This window comes from Ambystoma mexicanum, chromosome 9 (assembly GCF_040938575.1).
Source record: "Ambystoma mexicanum isolate Mex_15411 chromosome 9, UKY_AmexF1_1, whole genome shotgun sequence".
Classification (NCBI taxonomy): Eukaryota; Metazoa; Chordata; class Amphibia; order Caudata; family Ambystomatidae; genus Ambystoma; species Ambystoma mexicanum.
Window position 1 is genome coordinate 879,820,509 of NC_090931.1, and position 16,120 is coordinate 879,836,628.

Here is a 16,120-nt window from a genome sequence, read left to right on the forward strand (position 1 = left end):
AATCGACTGCTCGACTGGGAAGTTCATGGCATGGGAACCTGGGAATGGCCATACAATTTTAAGAGGGTAATATTACCACATTTATCCCCCATGAAAATAGTTTGCCCAGGGGAGACGCTTAGTTATTAACCTAGCAGTAGCTTAGAGGAAGGGGGAAGATACAGCCTGCCTCTTGGATTAAGTGATGGGGTAGTCACGGGGGCCAGTAGCCACAGCTCACTAAGCTATACTGAACCAGGGATGGTTCTGCTGGCTTGCACGACAACACCACATTCATATGTTAGGAGTTCACCATCATAAGCAAAAACCTGCCCCTTCCTCTTACACTGGCTCCAAGAACATTTACTGTGTAGCCAGCACTTAAGCATAATTGTTGCCTTGCCACTACAAACATGTGTACAATACCCAAGGCCCATACACCCTGCCAGTGCACGGCTAAGAAAGTTATGTTCATGATTTTTAATGTTTAATTGCCGTCATAGTGTCACTGTATGATCAGTGTCCGACCAGTCATGCTACCTGTAATTCCTTCCCTGGAATCAGGCTCAAGCTTAAGATGAGATGGCTGAGAGGAAGGGCGTGCCAAATCCAAGGATAGAGGAGCACACCCATGAGATGTCTACTACACAACACAGTGCAGATCAGGGATCCAAGAAGGCGTCTTGGCTCGCCACGTCCTTCAGCGAAGGGGCCAATTAAATAAAGCATAGGATTCCTAGTACCCAGCTTGCCTAAACCAATCCCCACAATGACTTCATAATTTCATACAAAGGTTCTCTGTTAAAGGGAGAAGGGGGGTTACCTTAAAAGGGGCAGGGATTTCCAGGCAAGTGTGGTTGTTTGGGTGCATAGAGCACTGAAGGTGACATGAAGAGGAGGAGGTCCAGCAGAGCAGGAGAAGGAGTTTGGAGGAAGAGTGCCAGAGGGTAGAAGTTGAGGTTGGAAGCAGTGGAGAGAAAGGAGGAGGTAGTAAAGGGCAAGGGGGAGTGGAGACTAAATATTTGATGAAGCTCTAGGAAGTGATGAGGAGTAAGGAGGAAGTGGAGGGTAAAGAAGTAGTGAGGTGCAAAGAGAAGATGAGGAGTGGAGAAGATAAGAGGAAAAACATCAAAGGAATTGAGTTGGCTGGAGGAGGAGTGCTAAGAAAAAAGGAGAGAGAAAGAATCATAGCGGGGGTTGGCGGTAACAAGAAGATCGAAAAAGGGGAGCACAATCTAGAAGAGGAAGGGAAAGGCTCCAGGCGAGGAGTTTTGGAAAGTTGTATGGAAGAAGTTGGAGACAGAGAGGAGGAGGTGGAGTGGCGATGTAGAGAAGCAGATGTACACGTCACTCTTGGAGCCCACCCTCTCACATCTGTCATATTGGAAGAACAGTAAGAAAACACTGTGCATGGCACCTGGTATCGTCCCAATATCGCATTGAAGATATGAACAACGTTATGCGCTCAGACAAACATACCGAATGTACCCTCAAACTGATATGGTAGAAGGAAGTCTGCAGACACCACTGGACACAGAAGAACTTAAAGTAAAGTCTGACAGGTGTAAAGTGACATCATGAAGAGAAGAGACGAAGGCGCACTGAAACAATATAAGAATACTTAAAGAATGAAAATGGGAATGAAGTAACAAAGTAACCGAACAAGCAAATGTGAATAAATCATATACACTGAGAAGATAAGTAAGAAGAGATGCAGTAGATGTATACACGCAGAAACGCAAGGTAGATGAGACAAATAGAAGCTTGCTAAACATAGGAAATCTAACACGGGTAAGGCAGCCATGTTGAGGAGATGGATGTTGGTTTCATATAATAGTAAGCTAAAAGCCCCAAGGTGAGAGATTAATGCTGCAAAGCTGACAGGCACTGAAATACAAATTTATACAAAAACGAAGAATATTTGTTTGGCTCAGGATAAAGGATGCCGCAGCAAGAAGCAATTGCAAAGCACAAAAGGAGTCAAAGAGGGTAAGCCATGTACGTAGGACATATTTCTCTTAGATTAATCAATGGAGTAAACATTTGTGAGTGCCAAGTATTGGACAATCAAAGATGCAGAAAGCATATGCAAGATGGAGCAACCAAGTCTCCAGAGGCCAAGGAGAGTAATAGCATCCAGTATAATTGAATGAAATAGCACTAAATAGCAGGATAAGATGTACAAAATCACGGTCTCTTCACACATGGTGTAAGACCACAAAACAAGGCCAATTCATAACGCTCCAGACTAAGATAGCAATGTACCTTGACTTCCTTTAAAGTTCTGAGGAAGGGACTAGTCAGCAAGGTCAAGTACAAAGAAGAGGCCTTGGATTAGGGCCTAACTGATGAGAGATGGAAGGCTAATTGGCCAAGTGGGCAGTTGCGTGACGTTATTCCCTGCACCTGGGTTTCGTTTTGCTTATGTACTGCTAACAAGCCGAACGTCCAAGGTTGGAAAAGAGTTCCAACCATTCAGAATGGCCTATGTGATGGTGGATGATACACTGTTGCAGAAGCAAATCCCCTTCTATTATTCTACTATTATCTGTATTATACGTAGTTCGAGGTAGTTCGAGGTGTGCCTACTTGATAAGGGGTAGCCAATGATGTTACTAACTCCTACATAAGCTATAAGTATGTATGTCCCCTTAACCTCTCCATTCCCCGGATAGGTTTTTACTATTTGCCACATAGGATTACCACATAGCTGACGTATATTGACGTATAAAGCCTTTGTGTAGCTGAAATGTATTCAACAGTATGTGAGCTATGATTTGTTATGCTTGCCAGATTTCCCTACTTTATTGAATTGCTAATAAAGTAGTTTGCCATATTATTTGAGTCTGTTTGGTTATTTGTGCCTGAAATCAGTTATTGTGGCAACCCGTCTAGCACTTGATACGCTCCAAGTGCTGCTGCACAGTGATACAGCCAAAGAAAGGCTGGAGGAGTTAGCAGGCCCGCCACAAGCCTAGCAAGAGCAAGTTGCGAAGGGTTGGAGGTAAAAGCACATGGCAGAGCAACAGTGAGTTAAAAGATGAATTAGAAGAGAATTATGGTGGTAAGAAAGGCATGAGATTGTTTCAAATCATTGAGTAGGAAGATTTACACAGGGTGACAGAGATTACAGCCAGAACTCCAAGACAGGGATAGGGAGTTCTTATCCTGATTTACGCTCTAGAAAAGCACTGGCCTATCCTCCTGGTGGAAGTTCTGGGTCTTAGCTTGCCATCACCTGGCCATACCCCCCTTCACTGCCCAGGCCTAAGGTAAAAGCACAACTGGGGCCCCTAGACTCAAGAGATGGAGTCTCTCAGGAGTCCAAGATGAGAAGCAGAAGATCAAATCCACAGAACTAAGAGCCAAGAACGAAGTGTGGGTACACTTAGATCTACTGTGAGTGACTAACAAATGAAGATATAGCCCAGGAAGAGATCTCCTGTGTAAGGATTGAGCCTCAGATTTTATCGGGCAGCCTTACAAGCCCAGAGCCGTTGGTTTGGTTAGACCTCAAAGAAGCGATGGGATTATTGAATTATATGTGTAATTGTGCAAATCAACAACACTTCCCGGTAAGGGTTTTCCGGAAAGAAAGGCTTGAAACTCAGAAATTTGTTGCTTAAAGTAGAGTGGAACCGTCCTCATTCAGGAATACATGGACTTTTCTGGGCCCCAGAGAAACCACCCAATTTAATACCCCGTTTAGTTGCATAATGAAAGCTTTATAGATCAGGAAAGGGGTGGGAGGCCATTTTCCATATCATACCTGTGTGCTGTTGGTCCTACTTGCCTTCGAGGGACCCGTCCACAGCTGATGCCCTTTTCATCATATACCCTCATCGCTATTGTAATAATGCAGGGAGTAGACATTGAGATCGTCACATTAATGGTCACACATCTTCATAAGTCCAAATGGAAATTCATCTGTTCATGTCTTCATCTGCGGTTAATTTAGAAGGTGAAAAGTACTGTACAGGTGTTAATAGTAAAATGTATTTGGGCAGACTGCCCCCTTTCCAATCATTCACTTTTGAAAATAATATTTTGGAAGGTGAGAATGAAGAAAGTGGCTCTGCAATTTGAAATATTGCACAATCCAGGCAATGGAAACCCTGCGTGTCTTCTGTCACTTCGGAATAAACGCTGCGAGAAAATTTGGATTTTTACGATTAAAAACTTTACACGACAATCCAAATCTAGCAAATCTAGCAAAAACCAAATTCTGGAGACTTGACTGGATTCTGACTGGGACCCAAACGAATTCCAATAATCTGATGAAAGATGCACCGAATGAATCCAGAAACTTGAAATCTTTGCAGAATCACATTGAATTGTATCCAAACAATGTCAGCAGACTGTTGTTTATAAAATTTCGCTTAAATGCCCTCAAAACCACGGAGTGGCTAAGAGAGCTGCGTAAAGCGGAAGATACTATTGCAGAGTGTAGATTCTGCAAACAAGAGGAAGAAACTTTGAAACATCTGACACTGTTCTGTAAGGGCCTGTGCCTGCAAAGATCACTGACATTGGGGCCACAGCTAATGAAATATCAAACCCCAAGTGCGGATGACTGGTGGCAAGCCCTGTTTGTTTGTAGAGAGAGAGAGAGACAACTAAACTATGCAGTAATTCGTTTTCTGACGCTGTTAGAAAAATTGCGGTTGTAACAACAAAAACAGGGGAACATGCACTGACAGGGCATAAAGTGCGGTAATTCATGCTGAAGGTATAATAAGGAGAGTGATTTTATGGTGTAAAGGCAGGGACGAGGAACAGTTTTAAGACAGATACACAAGGATTTGAGTGTACAATTGTAATGTACAACGTTGGATTTTGTTTTCTTTTCTTTTTTTAAAGGCTAACTTAGCCAATGAAAAAAAATAAAAATAATAATAATAATAATATTTAACATCTATTGAACTGATTTTAAGGCGTTGCATAGTTAATGTTCCCTTTTCATAATCGCGTTATGTCCACCAGCACAATATAATACTACTTTATTGGCATGACTACGAAAGCAAGTTTTGTCAACGCCGTGTTGTACAAAGATGCAATCACATATTTCTTGCACATTGTTTATAAACACTAGGGTAGCACCTGCTTTATTAGCATTTGCTCCTTGTACTAGATTAGGGACTCATTGTCTGATCTTGTTTAATACCTCTTGGACTTTGGGTACTGTGGCGAAATCAACGTGAGCAGATGGGAGAGAAACTCTAGGGGCTGGGGATGGGTTGCCCAGGATCACACAATTTGGTTAATAGGTAAAGATGGGATTTGATCCCCAACTGCAATTTCTGGATCTGACCACATTGTTTCCCAGTTCTTGGTTGCATGGCAAGGTGCAACTATTTGCGAATCTTTGACTTTCGTGAACTAAAATAATGCAATGTTTTGTAGACCTTGCTTGGAAAGTACACAAATCACATAATAACTAATTATGAACCTAATTTGTTTAAAACTTTTTTCAAATGTGTATCTTGATGGTATAACCGCCGAGATACCACTATACTCGTAATGAACCCCAATGTTGGAAACATACAGCCACCTCAATGAAAAGCATAAAGTGTTAACTGCGAGAGGTGATAGGTAACCAAATTTGAAAGTATTGAGGTTCATATCACGGCTCTGAGATCAGACATTACAGTGATCACGGACAAATCCTCTTATCTCACTCTGAAGTACCTTGCTGTCTTCTGTGAACAGATTTATCTTCTCACATTTTGGTGGCATTGTTTAGCCCATTCCTTACTCCCTCTTCTCATGTAGGTCATTTCAGTGGAAGTAGTCCTACACAGAAGAGAGACAAGCAAATGTCACAGGCATCTATCGAGCGTATTTTTAGTACTGCTCATTTGGCACAAAACATTGTTTGTTTTCTTCTACAATTTTAAATGTTCTTCTACTCATCATTAATAAGTATCTGCAAGTCTGTATGCTGGATATACTTAAAGTTTTAAAATTCATAAGTAGATAAGATTTTTGGACCCGCATGAATTAGTATTCTGGTACTTATATACTTTCCCTGATGATGGAGAAAATACATCTAGAAATATTCTCCTTTTGCATAAGCATGAAGCTGGAGGTGCTTCGTCCACTTTACCTCCAAAACTCAGCAATATTACCACCCGGTAATTCCGTGAAAAATGGGGAGTAAGGGAATTATCTCCACTTTTTTCCTGCACCGCCAAACTTGTAATGAGGCCCAAAGGCAGAGTCGGCCTTCCCAGATTTTGGTACTGTGACCTTGCAAATGAGCACAGATCTCAGAAGTGCTTAACACACAGAATAGTCTTCTGAACCAGGCTGCCAGTCAAAATAAGCAACACAGATTTCAACTTTGGGATTTCATATATTCCTTACTTAGAGGTGAAAAGGCTATACGGCTTCTGCTATACTGATGACGCAAACTATATGTGCTATAGTGCTATAGTGAACACAATGCATTACAGGATTCATTGATCAATTTGGAAGGTATGTGGCAACAGATGCAGCATGTTCAGAACTGATAGCCTCCACATCACACTGTACAAAATCCTAACATATGTTATATATGTTTTGTAAAAAACTGGGACTGATTTCTTTGTATCAGGCAGCCATGTGGTGCCACTCCCAAAGTGGAGACCCAGGCAGTTGGCCCTTTTCCCACCCATAAAGACATCGCTGGCTGTTTCCTTCTCCCAAGAAGGGCGGTCCTGGTGCAGCCGGTGTCCTGTGGTCCATTGTCTTACTGCCTGCTGAACATGTGCGTGGTAACTTCAACTGCTCGTCTCAGCTGAGGGGTCCTGTGGGGAGCCCAACATCATTGGAGTCATTGCAGAGGATTTCCTGCAGCTTTAATCAAATCCAGTCAGGTGGTGATCCATTTCCAAAAGAGTACTGATGGAGCCTGCAACCGCCGAATCGCTAGACCCAGTTGTCAACGTTATCAAAGAGTCCTCTGCACCTGGCAACCCATGGATGGCCAGCACTGCAACTGGCAGTGAGAACAGTTGTCCACAAAAGCCTTTACTTATTTGGGGTCATTGCTTGTTCTGATCAAGATGTGAGTGGCTGGGTTGCATACCTGGCTTGAAGTCCCTACTGGTCCCAGTTGGATCACAATGTAACGTCCTACCCTGCCGCTACCTGAGCCTGGATTTTGGTGGTGGAGCCTGAGCCTGGGCACCCTCCTGTGGTTCCCCTGGATGACTGGGATTGGTGGCTGCCTCTTTCTTTCACTGGATACCTAACTTTGCTTTGTTACAAATCTATTATTCTGACTAAAATCACTGCTTCTGAAACTGAAAGTTAACCACAAAGTTTTCAAAAGGGAGACTGATGCAGAAACCTACATTTCCAAGATTTTGTAATACTGTTAATCTACAGCACTGAAGGGTATATGTTAGGATGTAAAGTGTCAAGATGATTGTGACTCCAAGGGCAAGAGTGCAAAGTAAAAGAAACTGACAGTCTTTTATCAAAATAGGGTTTGGAACATTTTAATAAGGGTTTTCTAAAGTCATGGTGAGGAGAACAGGAGGGGAACCCAAAAGAACTAAATGAGGATACTTATTCTCAAAGTAAATACATTGCGGACCAATTGATCCCCTCTACCGACTCAGACTTGAGATGGTTGGCACTGACGCTTAGAGAGTCTATTTCCAAGATTTACTCAATAAAAGACAACCCCTAGAATACTCGTTCTTTATTATTCTTGTCATGGAACTCCAGGGGATACCGTGCACTTAAACAGTCCTCTTTAATCTGTGCATTCTTATATGATGCAAGTTTCCTTTGTTTGCAAGAAACCTGGGCACTTGCCCCCTTATCATGAGATTTTTTTTTGTGCATCAAGAATTGGTGGTTAAGAAATCCAGAGGAAGACCCTGGGGGACTCTTCATTGCAGTGAAAACTAACACCTATCCCAAATGTATTAAGACATTCAATATTCATAGGGGGTGTATTGCTGTTAATTGATCAAATGATTCAGGAATGTCAAGAGATATGTAACATTTTGAATATCATTATTGCGGGCGACTTCAATTCAGATTTGTGTTCCGGGAGACTTACCGTGCACGATGGGTGCAGTCAATCTCTTGTGGACAGTGGTTCCTCTCGAAAATCCTCACAGGGAGACAGTTGGTACCAATTTCTTTCCAATTGGGGATTGCATTGTGTGAATAATATATTGGAAGCTTCACAGGATCACACTACATGGTCCAATGGGAGTGTGTGCTCCACTATCGATTACGTTTTTACAAACAGGATGATATTTAATCTAATTTCATATTTCACTCTGGTTTCGACAAACGACAGTGACCATAAAATGCTTAAGGCCTCCATACATGCGCAACATGCTTCACATGAGAGGGACCTCTTCCTACCGAGTTTAGAACTTGATACCCCCTGCAATAGAATCTCCTGGCATAATATAACATTCTAAAAGTAAATGTGTTGTTTCTGCAAGACTATGAAAACACGGTTTTGATAAGAAACTGAAAATGTATACACACAATGTTTTTGAGAAATAGTTAATTCCGTGATACACAGTTCATCTTGTATTAAGAATGCACTTATAGCCAGTAGTGTACATAGGCATTCTTTTAATTTAGAAATGAAAAATCTTAAGAAAGCGAGGAATCGAGAAATCCGTTCACTCCCCAAAGGTCAAGGAAATAATTCCCTTAGAGGTAGGGTGGTATCTCTCTCTTCTGGTCTCTTTCTTTGTTCCTTTAACAATATCTCTTTTCAAGCTGTTCTCTCTTGTCTTCTTCCTTGCAACAATATCAGTTTGTTTTTCTGTTCTAATATTCTTATTCCTACGTTACTTTATTTTCTTCCCCTTTCAAGATGTCCCTCATTTCACTCTTTCTGTTGAAGTCCCGCTGTCTTTCTCTCTCTCTCTTCCTTACCCGCATTCCCCAAATTGCATATTTCTTCCTAGCCAAACCAGCTTTGTTCTGTTTGAAGCTCCACCCAACTTCAATCAAACTTTCTTTGTGAATTATTTATGCATTTCAGTTCTGTATTTTCCTTTACAATTAACCCAGGCTCCCAGTGACTTTTTCTCTTTGTCTTCTCACCAATATTTCTTCCCAACTTCCATTCTGTCTCCAGGTCTATATCTTTCTTTCCAGAAAAACCTGCTCTTTTCCTCACCAAACTAACTTTTTCCTCCCCACGTCTCCCAATGCAACTCTTCACATGATTCTAACACCTTAACACACTACCTGAAGTAAGGACTCCGCCTCTGGCCTCTCTGCATACTAAGCGCTCTTCCTTGGGGTCCCTCCTTATCTGCAGTCTTCCTTCTGCAGCTCTCCCATGGGCTGACAACCTCTGATTTTGCTGGTTGCTTTTGAAGGGCAGTTGCATTCCCCTTAGATGTTGCCCTGCAGAATTGGCTGCAGATTTGCTTTATCTCCTGTTTAACCTTTTTTATCAGGGTCCAGTGGTGAGCCGATGGGCTGGAAAAAAGTCATCAGAGGACTAGTCGCTATTTTGCAACATGTGTGTACACCGCCTTTTGCCCTGCACTTTTGCACTCCGCTGTGCAATATGAATAAACGCTGCCTTTCATGCTCGCTTGCCAGGAGTTTACTTTTAATTAAACCCTGTCCAACATGATTTCAATTATGAGCATTGCTTAACATGCATACTTTTCATGGAAGGGAGGCCGCAGAAACTCAAGTTGCACTGCCCACTCCTCTCCGACATCCAAATGCATGAAAATGTGGTGTGGCATGACTGAAAGGCGTTAAAGCCTTACTCAAGGCTTTTAGGCCTTTCAATCACGTTACGCCATTGACCAACATGAGGCCCATTGTGTTCAAGGATTGTGCTTCCAATACTATCATTCTACATGTAACATCCTTTTAAAGTGTGCATCTCAATATATTACACTCTCATTATGTGTGGGTGTGGCGTAAGTCGCCTGAGATCATCAGCACATCTTGCACGCCATAGGAACACCTGTGTGACAGTAAATAGTAAGGCGCCTTCGCCTAGCTAAATGAGGAGCAGGTAGCAGCCACAGAAGAGGGACTACAGAATATGGTTACCACTTCCCAATCACAAAACATTTAATACAAGAATAAGTATAAGTATCTAACCAACTACACTGACAAGACACATTCCCCTTTTAGATTCTCAGCAATACATAATTTATTTGGCAGCCTTTTAAATTCATTATGTTATGTTAATTACTAATGGACCAAGACAAACATGAGAGCTGATACATGTAGTAGAGACTCACTGAGGAACCTAATACTCGGTTAATTGACACCAGTGGGTCTGTTCCAGGCATCTGTGGTTGTTGTGCCTTCATCGCCCTGCCAGGATATTCCAGGGCAGAGCCACCAGCACAATATATTGACCAAGAGAATGTACCCCTCAGGACCACAGTTCTTAGAGGTGTTATGTGGGCGTTAAACAGGAGTTCCCTGGGAGCTTCTCCTTCCTTTTGATACCCATACACAGGTGAGTGTGGCCCATGTGGGCACCTCAGACCACTGTGCTTAAAGAAGCAAGGTGCTTGAAGAGTGTCTATTTTTCAAGGACCAGCCTTTGTAGGGCACCTGCAGATCAATTATAGGAACATTTTAAGAATTATGAGGTGCTAATGGACACGTAACTTGAAACCTGAGCCTCACTTGGACATAGACACTAAGGGTTTAAGAACCCTCACCCTCCAAGTAGGGCTTAAAGTAAATAAGGTGCATTATGGAGCTGTAGTACCCTCAGCCTTCTAATAGAGTGCTTTGTCCACCTTACAAGGTGCTATGGTTGTGACAAATCAACTTCCTGGGCACCAGTGGTCCAAGGATGAATATCGGTTTCTAAACCATCAATCAACCCCACACCTCTAGCACACCAGAAGAGATCCGAACAGATTGGAATACAAGTGAATTATAAGACCTCCTTGTCCAATTTTGGTAATGTGAACGGAAGGGCAAGCTTCTCTCCGCAAGGTCGTCGATCGTTGGTTAGTTGAAACACTGTGAAAATACAATTATTACCCAATGATAAAAGGGACTATCCAGCCAAGGGTGTAGACAGATATTTACTTTATTATTACTACAACAGACAGTTCTAGCACACTATAAATACGATCCACCCTGTAGAGGAACACAAAGGACAGACAGTTTCATGAAGGAAAGGGATGCAGTCTGGATACTGACAAGGGGGTAGTTAGTAATCAGTCTTCCTATTCAAGGTTATTTGGTTCCAGCACCAAAGTGGCAAAGGGTCATACCTGTCTCTAGAGGCCTTCGGAGAAGGACCAGAGGGACAAAACCACAATGTACCTGATGCTGAAGAAGTTCTTGGTGCTCGACAGCGTTGAGGCGGTTCCACTGCGCTTCGCAGCCCTTGAGACAAGCTAGTGGTGGGAGACAGCAGCGGGTACCAGGCGCCAGGCAGTTCGGCAAGTGATACTGGTCGGATGTCTGCAAGCTGTCTGGAGCAGCAGCTCGGGGCCAAGAATTGTTGTATCTGTGCTGGTTGGCAGATCTGGAATGCTGGTCGAGGCATCTCGGATGGCTCTGGTGACTGCGGCATGACAACAGTCAGCGGTGCAGCCGGATGCGGGTTGAGGACTTGCATGTCTCGAAAATGTCCTTACAAGATGGAAGCTGGAAGATGCTTGTGTGGCACCCCTCTTAGCTTCTTCGCAGGGCTTGTGTCCTTTCAAGATGGATGGCCCAAAGCTCAGGAGAGTGATTGCAGGCAACAGCCTTGTCCTTTGTCCAGAGACTCTCCGGCCCTTGCCACCTAGGAAGCTTGCTGGCAGAACTCAGCAGGGCACGCAGTGCACTTGCTGGGTACCGGTTCTGGAGCTGCTTGATGGGTCATCCTAGTCCGGTATCTCCCTCTTTTCCCTGGCAGATGTTTAGGGGAGGGATCTTGCTTCCCTCTTGGAACTCCTGGCCTTCCTTCACTGGCGGAAGATATAAGGTAGACTGTACCTTCATCTCCAGCCCAAATGAGTCCTCCTTGTTACTACTTCAAAAGTCTCCTTAGTGAGGGGCTCAGCCCTCTTTTAACGTCAAATGTGCCCCAGTGATTGGTGCAGGCTAAGCCTACCTTAATGAACCAATCCTGGGTCCCCACCAACAATCATCTGTTATGCATGAGGTCAGGACCAGAGGTTTCTGCACATGACAGACAAAGGGTGACAACATATACCTAAGTCCCACCCATCTCCCTGTCTGCCGTAGATCAAAAAGTGTCTCTCTGGTTAACAGAGTCCTTTGTAACTCTTGAACAAAGCGCACATTTCCCTTAAAGTATGTGGTAGGAGCAGACTTCCTGTCTCCCCCTATAGCTCATATTTCTCCCCTCTACAATGGGTCAGCTCTGTAGAGGTAGGGATTTGCCAGCGGTAAATGGTGGACCCAGACATGCATTTCACTGCCTTTCATACAGAGGGGTGGGAACTAGCTTCAAGTTGACACATTGCATACCAAAGGTGTTTTAGCCCAGCTATCCTGTTGGCTGTTCGGCAACCAAGCACCTCCTCTAGGATTGCTTCAATTATCTCATTAGTATGTACTGCTACCAGCCGACAAATGACAAAAGAAATGCAGGTCCATGGAGCATTTGATATTTAAATTAGGCTGCCCAAGGCGGGGCGGGAGGAAGGTCAGCCTTTCCTCCTTCTTGAGATGCTTTGATGTACCCGGGGCCGTAACATTCCAGCTGAATATGACGGCGCCTGTAGGCTGTGTCTTCCCAGAGTACACCTATGTGTTTTGTGCGGGAAGCAAATAAAATGGGTGAGGAATGGCCGCACACATTTTGGAGGCTAATCTCCCATCATTCATTTCCCTTAATAAAAAAATAAAAAAGCCCAGATGAGCGCACTCTCCACGTGCGGATGGTCGAATTCTTCACAATGGTCTTGTAGATATTCATCTTTATGGATCTGTAAATACATTTTCTCCTCAATATGCCTTTCAGTCATTCACGCCTTTTAGTCATTCTGTAAAGCCATAACCCACAGCTCTCTCCAGCTCTCAAAATCCTGCCTGGGGCACTACTCTGGATAGTGTATAGGTAATCACCATCTTTGGGTGATTACTTAAAGAAGCTCTGAGTCATATTATATAGCTAACAGCTCCTTGTATTTTGGTGGACGCCATTCCCACCTCGAGGGAAGCCCCAGGATCTAACACGGTGTGGAATCCCTAGTCATGTGACACGCTGAAATCAGTCTTCTCTCTACAGTGCTATCTTCTTCTGCCAAGAAGCTTGTCAGCTCCCATCTGTGAAACTGGTCATTCTCTCATTGCTCAAGTCAGCTGTCACTCTTCAGTCTCCTAGCAATGGCCTCTCCCCTGCTACACAACCCTTGGGCACCACAGTACCCCATAAGGTGAAGAGTCCATCACTGCAGTCCCGTCAGGATGTACAAAATGAGAAGGTCCTGGAAGTTAGAATAAATTAACTGCATGTAACCCAGTCTACAGCTACCCTTTAAGAAACACTAACAATAACAACAGACCGTGGCTTGTCCCAATAGATAAGGGGGTTAGATCAAGACTGCGGCAGCATTCCCAAAACACTGGTGTCCTCACTGCAAATATGGTTGTTGATGCTAATTGTAATCAAAGCTAAATTACACGGAGCCTGGGATGTCCTGCAAATCAGAAGAATTGTATGACATACAATAAGACCATCACTGGAATGGTATCACATCTTATGGTATTAGCGTGGGACCTATGCAGGCCCCCTTATGACCTCAACGGCCAGATACTCAGTAGACTGTAGAGGACTACTCTGACCGCTACACAGCAATCCAGTGTCTGAAGCTCCTCGGTGTGAGGCTCAAGTTAACAGCATGCTCTAGTGGAACAGAAGAAATACTCTAGACTGCAGCAACAAAATAACCTCAACTGGGCCATTTTGCCACCAACTAGAGCAGTGGAAGATTACTTTAGTAAATTCAGATAGTCTGCTGGTTAACACCATTGCACAGCCTTTTGATGCTGGATCAGAGTGGTAGCCTTTTATTTTTCTATTACAAATATATTGAATTGTGTGTATTATACTAAACACATTTTAAATCAAGAATGGGAGTGAACAATTAACAGTTACGTTAAAAAATAACTGCAAGATTGGATTTCTAAAAGAAAAAAATGCTGAGACCAACATACATGTATAAGGATAGATTGGGTTGTAAGAAAAATGTTAGATTGAACAAGGTGGGCATTTGTTAAATAACAAATCTTTTTGCACTGATATGTGCGACAAAGTCGCCTACTGTGTCTGGGGATGGGGGATGTGGAAGCCACTGGGGCCTGGTGCTGCCACCCGCCATGTGATGCTGGGCCAAGAGTACATACACAGGATTCCCCCTACTGTTCCTCCTTGCCACTGGACTACAGCAGGGGAATGTCACATGCAATGCATCATCCATGCCCCTGCCCATTCCAGTGATTCTTATATCCTCAGCAAGACTCATATATTGGCCACAATGTAAGATGAGCTTCTCTTTGTGGCGGCCTGTTACAAGTAAAACGAACTGAAGTCTTATGGGAAAGGAATAGCTCCGAGGTGACACGCCACCTATATTTGAGGTAGAGTCCGTACAGCCACAATCAATCCAGAAGAGAAGGATCATGAGTCATTGCGGCCGCAGTCAGGCCTAGTGAAGTTTGCATGATATCCAAGGTGGTTGCCAGGCCTAAAGCCCTGGACCACAGCGGAGACACATTTCAATAAGGTGAAGTCAATGTTTAATAAATGCAGAGCAAATAGCTGCACAACCCCAGTAACCACTCGCAAGTGCCCTCACTTAGGCAAAGGATGGCCCAGTGGAATGGGCTAAAGTTCTATAACAGGAGCAGACAGAACTAGGTGGCAAGGTTATGAGTACTTGTTTTGAGAGTTGCAGAGGTGGCTGGGAATCCGGGAAGCAGTTCCAAGAAGGCAGAGATAGAAGGAGGAGAGACAGGCGTAGAAGGAAGGGGAGTGGAAGGAGGCGATAGCATTTCAATGGGGAGTGGGAGGAACATCACAAGAAGAGCTAGAAAGAGGTAGAAGAGAAGTGGAGGAAGAGACAGGTGGAGGGTGAAGAAGAGAGGAAGAAAGAGGGAGCTTATCAGGAGAGGTTGGGATGAACATCAAAAATGGGTCAGAGACGGTAGAGAATGATTAAGGAGGGTGGAAGAGGACTATGGAGGAAAACTAAAGGGATAGATAGAAGAGAGGCAGTCACAAGTTGGACAAACCATGAAGGTGGGGTGGGTGATTTTGGCAAGAACGTGTGAGGTTGAAAAAAATGGATTAAATCAAAGAGAAGTTTCTGAAGATCTGAAAGTGGCGACAGCAACATTTGACTAAGGTGAGCCTGGGAAGGGTAGAGCTAGGAGTACTTAGGAAAACTTAAAGGAAGTGCAGGGAAAGAAGGGAGAGCATGAAAAGAAAAGTACAAGAGAGACCGGCTAGGTCCCCTTAGGCATGAGTTATTAGGGACATGCTAAGGTGGAGAGGGGGCATGAGACTTTTGGGAACATAGCCAGGGCCTTGGGACAGGGAGATGGCAATACAGTAGAATTGGTGCAGCTAAACAGACTATGATCACTGGTCCTCTGGTAGAAACTCTGAGGATTTGCCAACCACTGCAGTGCGCAAGACTGCAACCTTGTTCAGCCTTAACATGCAGGTGACACAGGCCCTGAGAACCAGGACAGGGTCTACACAGTTAGAAGCAGATAACCAGAAGCTACAGAAAAAGTAGACAAGAAAAAAGTGCGGGTACATTTAAACCCCCGAGGAATGTGATTGACTGTGAACTGACCGTCAGCCCCGGAGAAGGATCCCAGGTCTGCCCTATAACATGTGAACTGTTTAACCCAAGGATGAGCCATCCTGTGGTTGTTTAAAATATTATTCCATGTATTTAGTTTGTTCCAATCCTGTAACTCTTCCTATTAAACCTTTTTCAAGCATACACCTTTGGGTCTGCGTTGATCCAGCCGAATTCGTTTACTTTTCAAAACTGTAAAACGTATGTGCCTGCAAGCATGCTGCTGGCATCCATCACACGTGCGGAAGAAGCTGTCTTTAATCACCATGGTAATGCATGCTACCTTTGTGACTGTTGAGGTTCAGTGGTCTGCCGTGTTTGGATTCCGTCCATGTGACATGTTC

General features: G+C 43.8%; 1 protein-coding gene across 1 annotated transcript in view; it reads left to right on the plus strand.

The window, feature by feature from the left end:
* Window positions 1-16,120, plus strand: part of ASB18 (ankyrin repeat and SOCS box containing 18) — a 284,810-nt gene that overhangs the window by 169,745 nt on the left and 98,945 nt on the right. The window lies entirely within an intron of this gene.